A 5,949-nucleotide genomic window follows, 5' to 3' on the forward strand; every position below is an offset into this window, starting at 1 on the left:
AAATTTTTATTATTGTTGTTGTTGTTGTTGTTGTTGTTGTTGTTGTTGTTGTTATTTTACTTATTTGTGCCTCTTTTTCCTAACCTTTTAATGGTGAGGAATATGTAGACTCTCTCCTACTGTGCTGGCAGGATTAAGTGATTTAACGTCTGTGCTGCCCGCTTCCCTGGGTTTCAGCATTCTCCAGGCAATCGGTTTCAAACCGGAGGTATTCTCCACTGTCTTAGTCAGTCTGGGATGCTGTAACAAATTACCATGGGTCAGGTGGCTTAAACAACCAGCATATTCCTCAAGTTTTGGAGGCTGAGAAATTCAAGATCAAGGTATCTGGGAGAGGATTGCCTTCATGGCTTGAAGATGGCTGTCTTCCCACTATCTTCATGGGGCGGAGAGCAGAGAGAAGCAAGTACTCTGGGGCCCCTTATAAGTGCCCTAATCCCATTCATGAGGACTCTATTCTCTTGACCTCATTTTATCCTACTAATCACCTCCCAAAGGCCCCGCCTCACAATACCATCACCTTGGGAGATTGGGTTTCGACATATGGATTTTGAGGGGATGCAAACTTTCAGTCCACACATTGGCTAACTCTCCCAAACATGCAGTCATCAAACCTGTAGCTAATTTCAAAGTAATGTTTATATCTCTCTGCCCATTTCCATTCCTACACCCACTAACACTGAAGCCCTGTTAGATTTTATTCCTTATTTTTCTGGTAGAGATTTAATTGATTCCTATACTCCAATGCTCTCTTCACTCCAGTCTGCTTAACAGCCCTGCCAGGTAGGTCTTCCTTAAAAACCTTCCCACTTCACCTGGTTGTTTTTAAGGTGTAAATGTCAGAATCCTCTCCACACCCCATCCTAGACTTTTAATCCCTTACACTACCGCTCACTATGTTATTTTTCTATTACCACTGTAACAAATTTCCATAAGGTTAGTTGCCGGAGCCTGCCGGCAAAACGAACAGGTCTGAAGACGCGGTCGCCACAACTAGGAAAAAAGAACAGACACACACACAAAGAATGGGATCGAGAGGGACGGGTCTTGCAGACTGCCAAGACAGAGACCTGCCACCGCCGCCGTGGTTTATTCACTGATTCTTTTTATAATGCTTAAGAAGGAAAAACATTGCATACCAGGGAAGATTACATAGTGTGCCTCAAGATCTTTTACAATGCTGTTTTGGACATATTTATTGTAGTCATAAAGTTAAGATGTCAAGCTTTCCTTATCTTGTTTTCCTTGGGCAAGGAAAAAGTCCAGATCCTCTTCCAGGACAAACACCTGTTAATCTACAATCTTTAAGGTGGGGTGGTGGGACAGGGAATCTTTGCAGAGCAAGTTTCCCAGGGCTATGTCTTGCAAACAGGATTGTTAACTGCTGAGTGCTCGACCATCAGTCTTTGAGGCAGCTCCCCGCACTTAATAGCTTAAACCAGCAAGGATTTATCACCTTATGGCTGTGGAGGTCAGAGGTCCAACACAGTTCTCATTGGGCTAAATTCAAGGTACCAGCAGGGTGCCTTCCTTCTAGAGGGTCTAGAAGAAAATATTTCCTTGTTTGTTTTTTTTTCCAATTTCCAGTGGTCACCCACCTTCCTTAGCTTGTGCCCCACGACTTCCTTCATCTTCATGGCCAGCAGCCTTTCTGAACATCGCTCCATGGCTGCACATCCCTCTGATCCTAAACTCAGATGGGAAATGTCCTATGCTTGTAAAGACCCCTGTGACTACACTGGGCCCACATGGAAAATCCAGGCTACTCTCCCTATCACCTCACCTCAGGATCCCCTTGTCCCACCCCACTCAGGCATTATGTCTGTGGCTATGACACTCACATTGGGTAACATTTCCTTTCGTGAGCAATTAAAGGTTCAAGACACCTGTGAACGGCTTTTTGTTTTTCTTCCTTAGTCTTTCCACATTCAGTACGTCTGGTGAGATTATACAAATCCTGTTTATTTGTAACCTGGCACTAATCTTTAACAACGTATTATGGGATTAAAAGGCTAATAGCCAATTTAGAAGGAAAATCCTCTAAGATTTTTTAAGATTTTTGTCCTAAAATGACTGTCATCCCTTTTACTGTCTACAGTAACATGTCACAGGTAGCTTCCCTGTGGGGGTGGAGGACACATTGTTCTGCCACCACAGTCCCTTCATTCACACCAATGTGCTGGTCTCCTAACAGAAGATCTATGCTCCCAGCTTTGCTCACTTCCTCCTCCTTTCCATTGACCATCCTGTTCCCACCACTTCCTTCGTTCACCACATCAGGATTTCATGACCACATTCTTCTCTAAATGGAATGGATATTGTGCATCTAACATCTAATAATTGTTCTCGGTGTATACACACACACTCACCTACATGTCTCCCCATCCATCTCTTTATTTTCCTAGAATCTCCCAGAGGAATCTGTTCCATGATGATGATGATGATGATGATGATGATGATGATACTGACAGTGATGACAGGGGCCTCTCAAGGAATCTGATAAAGACAGAATCAATGAAGAGAGGGAATCATTGCAAAATTGCCCCAGAAACAGGTTAAAGGTAAATAACTGTTATATTGTTTAATGAAATCGACTAAAATTTAACTATTTTTAAAACTTTATATCACTGTATTTTAAATTTTAAGGGGAATTTTCATTCACCACTAACCAAGATTTGAATTTAGGACCAAAATCTAAGAGGACTTCTATCTTCTAACAAATTGTCCACTAGCTTTTTAAACACGTGATTCTTAAAAAAAAAAAAAAAAGTTAGTGCTGGGCTGCAAGTAAGTAGGATTCATATAATTTCACCAGACATACTGAATGTGGAAAGACTAAGGAAGAAATACAAAAAGCCATTCATAATATCTTCAAACTTATGTTGCTCACAGGAGAACACGTTAGCCAAGGTGAGTGTCACATCAACATGACGCCTGAGTGGGGTGGGGAAGCTGATCTTCCTCATCAGACATTGATGCTGATTTGTTAGATGCCAACATAGTTTCCTCATTGGATTTGCTTCTAATAATTATGGAAGAGTTTAGGCTCTACCAAAAGCAGACTAAAGATTTTCCCTTTGCCGCCAAATCTCTGGACTGAATGTCCCCACAAGAGGGACATGAATATATTTCACAGGAAACTCTTCCTGAGAAACAACAGGCTTTTTGAGGGCAGAACTACTGGTCCCCCAGGAAGGGCTGGAAGAGGGAACGAGGGGACACTGGAAATACAGGAGGAGTCAGTTCAGATACTGCTGCTCAAGTAGCCAAAGATATCCTACCAAAAGTTTCATGAGTGAAGTAGCCTGTGAACACTGAGCAGGTTGTTAAGACACAGCAGTGCATAACTAGCATCACAAGTCAATTGTAGCATGTTTTGATATTTGGAAAATAATTAGCCCATTGCTCTTTGAAAATGCAGCAGTAGTAATAGAAATAATAAGCACTGAGCTGTCTTGGAGATAACAAACAATAAATAATTCTAAATCTGCAGGATTCCTTGACAATATGCAAGCGATGAGCTAGATGTGTGCTTCAGATACCTCTTACTGCAGGGCTCACTCCTGAAAAGCACAGAACTAGTTTTCTCACAGACAGAGAGAACCAAGTCAAGATTTCTAATCTTGAGAGGTTTACTATATGGCAGGAAAGATAAGACAAATAAATACAGCTAAATATGAATAAATGCAGTCAAATATTATGAAGTGTGTATGGAGCACAGAAGAAGAAAAATTCCTTTCACCTGGGATCTAGAGAACTTCTTCAGAAAATGTAGCTTTGAAGATGGCCAAAGACATGGGTGGAAATTTGGCAGAACAGGACGTAAGGAATTTAAAAACTAATTCTAAAATTCATATAAAAATGCAAAAAATCACAAATATCCAAAACAACTTTGAACAAGAAAAATTTTGAAGACTTACACTATCTGATTTTCAGACTTTTTGTTTAAATAAAGCTACAGAAATCAGAAAGTATGGTATTGTTGTAAAACAGGAAAATAGAATAATGGAACAGAATAGAATGTTCCGAACTAAACCAACACTTAGATGGACAATTGAATCTCAGTAAGGATGCAGTGAAGAAAGGATCTTTTCAACAAGTCGTGCTGGAACAATTAGATATCCATATGCAAAAAGAGAAAAATGAACTTTGACCCATACCTCACAAAATACAGAAAAATTAATTCAAAATGGATCATAGATCTTAATAGGAAATCCAAAACTATAAAACAGCTAGGAGGAAAAGCACAGGCTTAAGCTATATGACCTTGGGTTTAGCAAACATTTCTTTGCTATGACACCAAAAGTATAATCTGTTTTAAAAAGTAAGTGATATAGTGAACTTTATCAAAATAAAGACTTCAAAGCTCTTCAAAACACCGCTAAGCAAATGAAAAGACAAGCCATAGAGAGAAACTATTTGTGCCAGCTTACCCGCCCCCTGGCCTCACCGCGCCCGCCCCCCAGCAGCAAGCTCACCTGGAGACGGGCGTCCGGCTTCTTGGGCAGCAGGGGCCGCCCCCAGGCCACGATGCGGGGTGGAGCGGAGCAAACTGCCGGCTCCCGGGCGGCGGGCCCCCTACCCACGTTGCCCCCTCACCCTAATTGCACTGCCCCGCTCCCCTCCTCAGCAAGCTGAGTGGGACAGGTGTGTCCGGGGACCTGGGGCAGCAGAGGCCGCTCCCAGGCCCGGCCTCCGGGGAGACGGGAGATAATCCACCAGCTAGCCAGGGGCAGGGCTACTCCCCTCCGCTGCCTCTGCCTCTGCCGCTGCGGCCACCCCTGACCGAACCGCCCCGCCTCCCAGGGGCAAGCTCACCTGGAGTCCGACTTCCGGGGAATCTCCTGCGGCCAAGGGCGCCTCCAGGCCAGGCTGCGGGGAAGAGAAGGAAACAACCAGCTTGCCTGGGCAGCCCCCTCCCGCCGCCGCCACCCCAAACGCACCACACCCGCCTCCAGGGGTCAGGCTGACTGCGAGGATGTGCACCAGCCTTCTGATTCTGGCCATGAGCCTGAGCACTTCCCAGGTTGGTTAGGCTCTGGTAAAATAATTTCTCATTAAAAAAACAAAGAAACAAGAAACAACTTCCCCCAGTGAAACAGAATGTTCTGGGCATATTTCAATAGAGTTATTTTCTCCTTTCCAGGCAGGAAGCATAAGGGGTTTTTCTCTGACCTTCATTCTGAGAACAGGGCACGGTCCTGGATGTAAAATGCATGAAAAAGAGCATGGGGCCCCTCTGACTGGCCCCCTGGAGTTTTCACACTCAGACTTCCCCACGCTGAGCCTCCCGCTGGCCTCAGGGACCTGTTAAATCCGCTTGCCCCCGGGGTTCTTACAAAAGCGGGTTCTGCCCTGGGAGCTGTGACTCTCCAAGCCTGCCCGGCTGCCTCTCTGGGTTGGAAGCAGCTATTCCCCTCAGTGTTCTGGGATCTAAGAAGAGCAGTGGGTTTGCAGCTCCCTCAGCTCTGGTGTTGTTTTCGGGACAGAAGGAGCAACTTCTGAGCTCCACACGAGCTGGACCAGAGGCTGGAAGCCTCCCCTCTTCTGCCTCCGTGCAATCAGTGACTGTGGCTCTAGCCGAGTTTCTGAAGATGTGGATTTAAACACACACATCCCAGCCCCCACAGGAGCAAACAGTCCCATAAATCCCCCCAGTTTCCACTGGTAACTACCGAGCCGATGGGGACATGGGTTTCGGGACCACAGAGGCCTGACTGCACGACTTTCTCCGTGGCCTATTAACGTGGTTGCTCTAGGCCTTGCCTGAAGTGGCTTGCTTACCGCACCTGGTACGTGGGAAACACAAAATAAGTACTAGAACCTTCACTTTTTCTCCCTCCAGGGCCTTAAAACATAGAAAGTAATAAGTGAACTCAGACTGCCTAGTCACCACAGTGAGGTCCGACCAGCCTGGCTCTCCTGTGTGATGGGCACTGACTTGCACCT

This window comes from Camelus dromedarius, chromosome 13 (genome assembly GCF_036321535.1).
Source record: "Camelus dromedarius isolate mCamDro1 chromosome 13, mCamDro1.pat, whole genome shotgun sequence".
Taxonomy (NCBI): Eukaryota; Metazoa; Chordata; class Mammalia; order Artiodactyla; family Camelidae; genus Camelus; species Camelus dromedarius.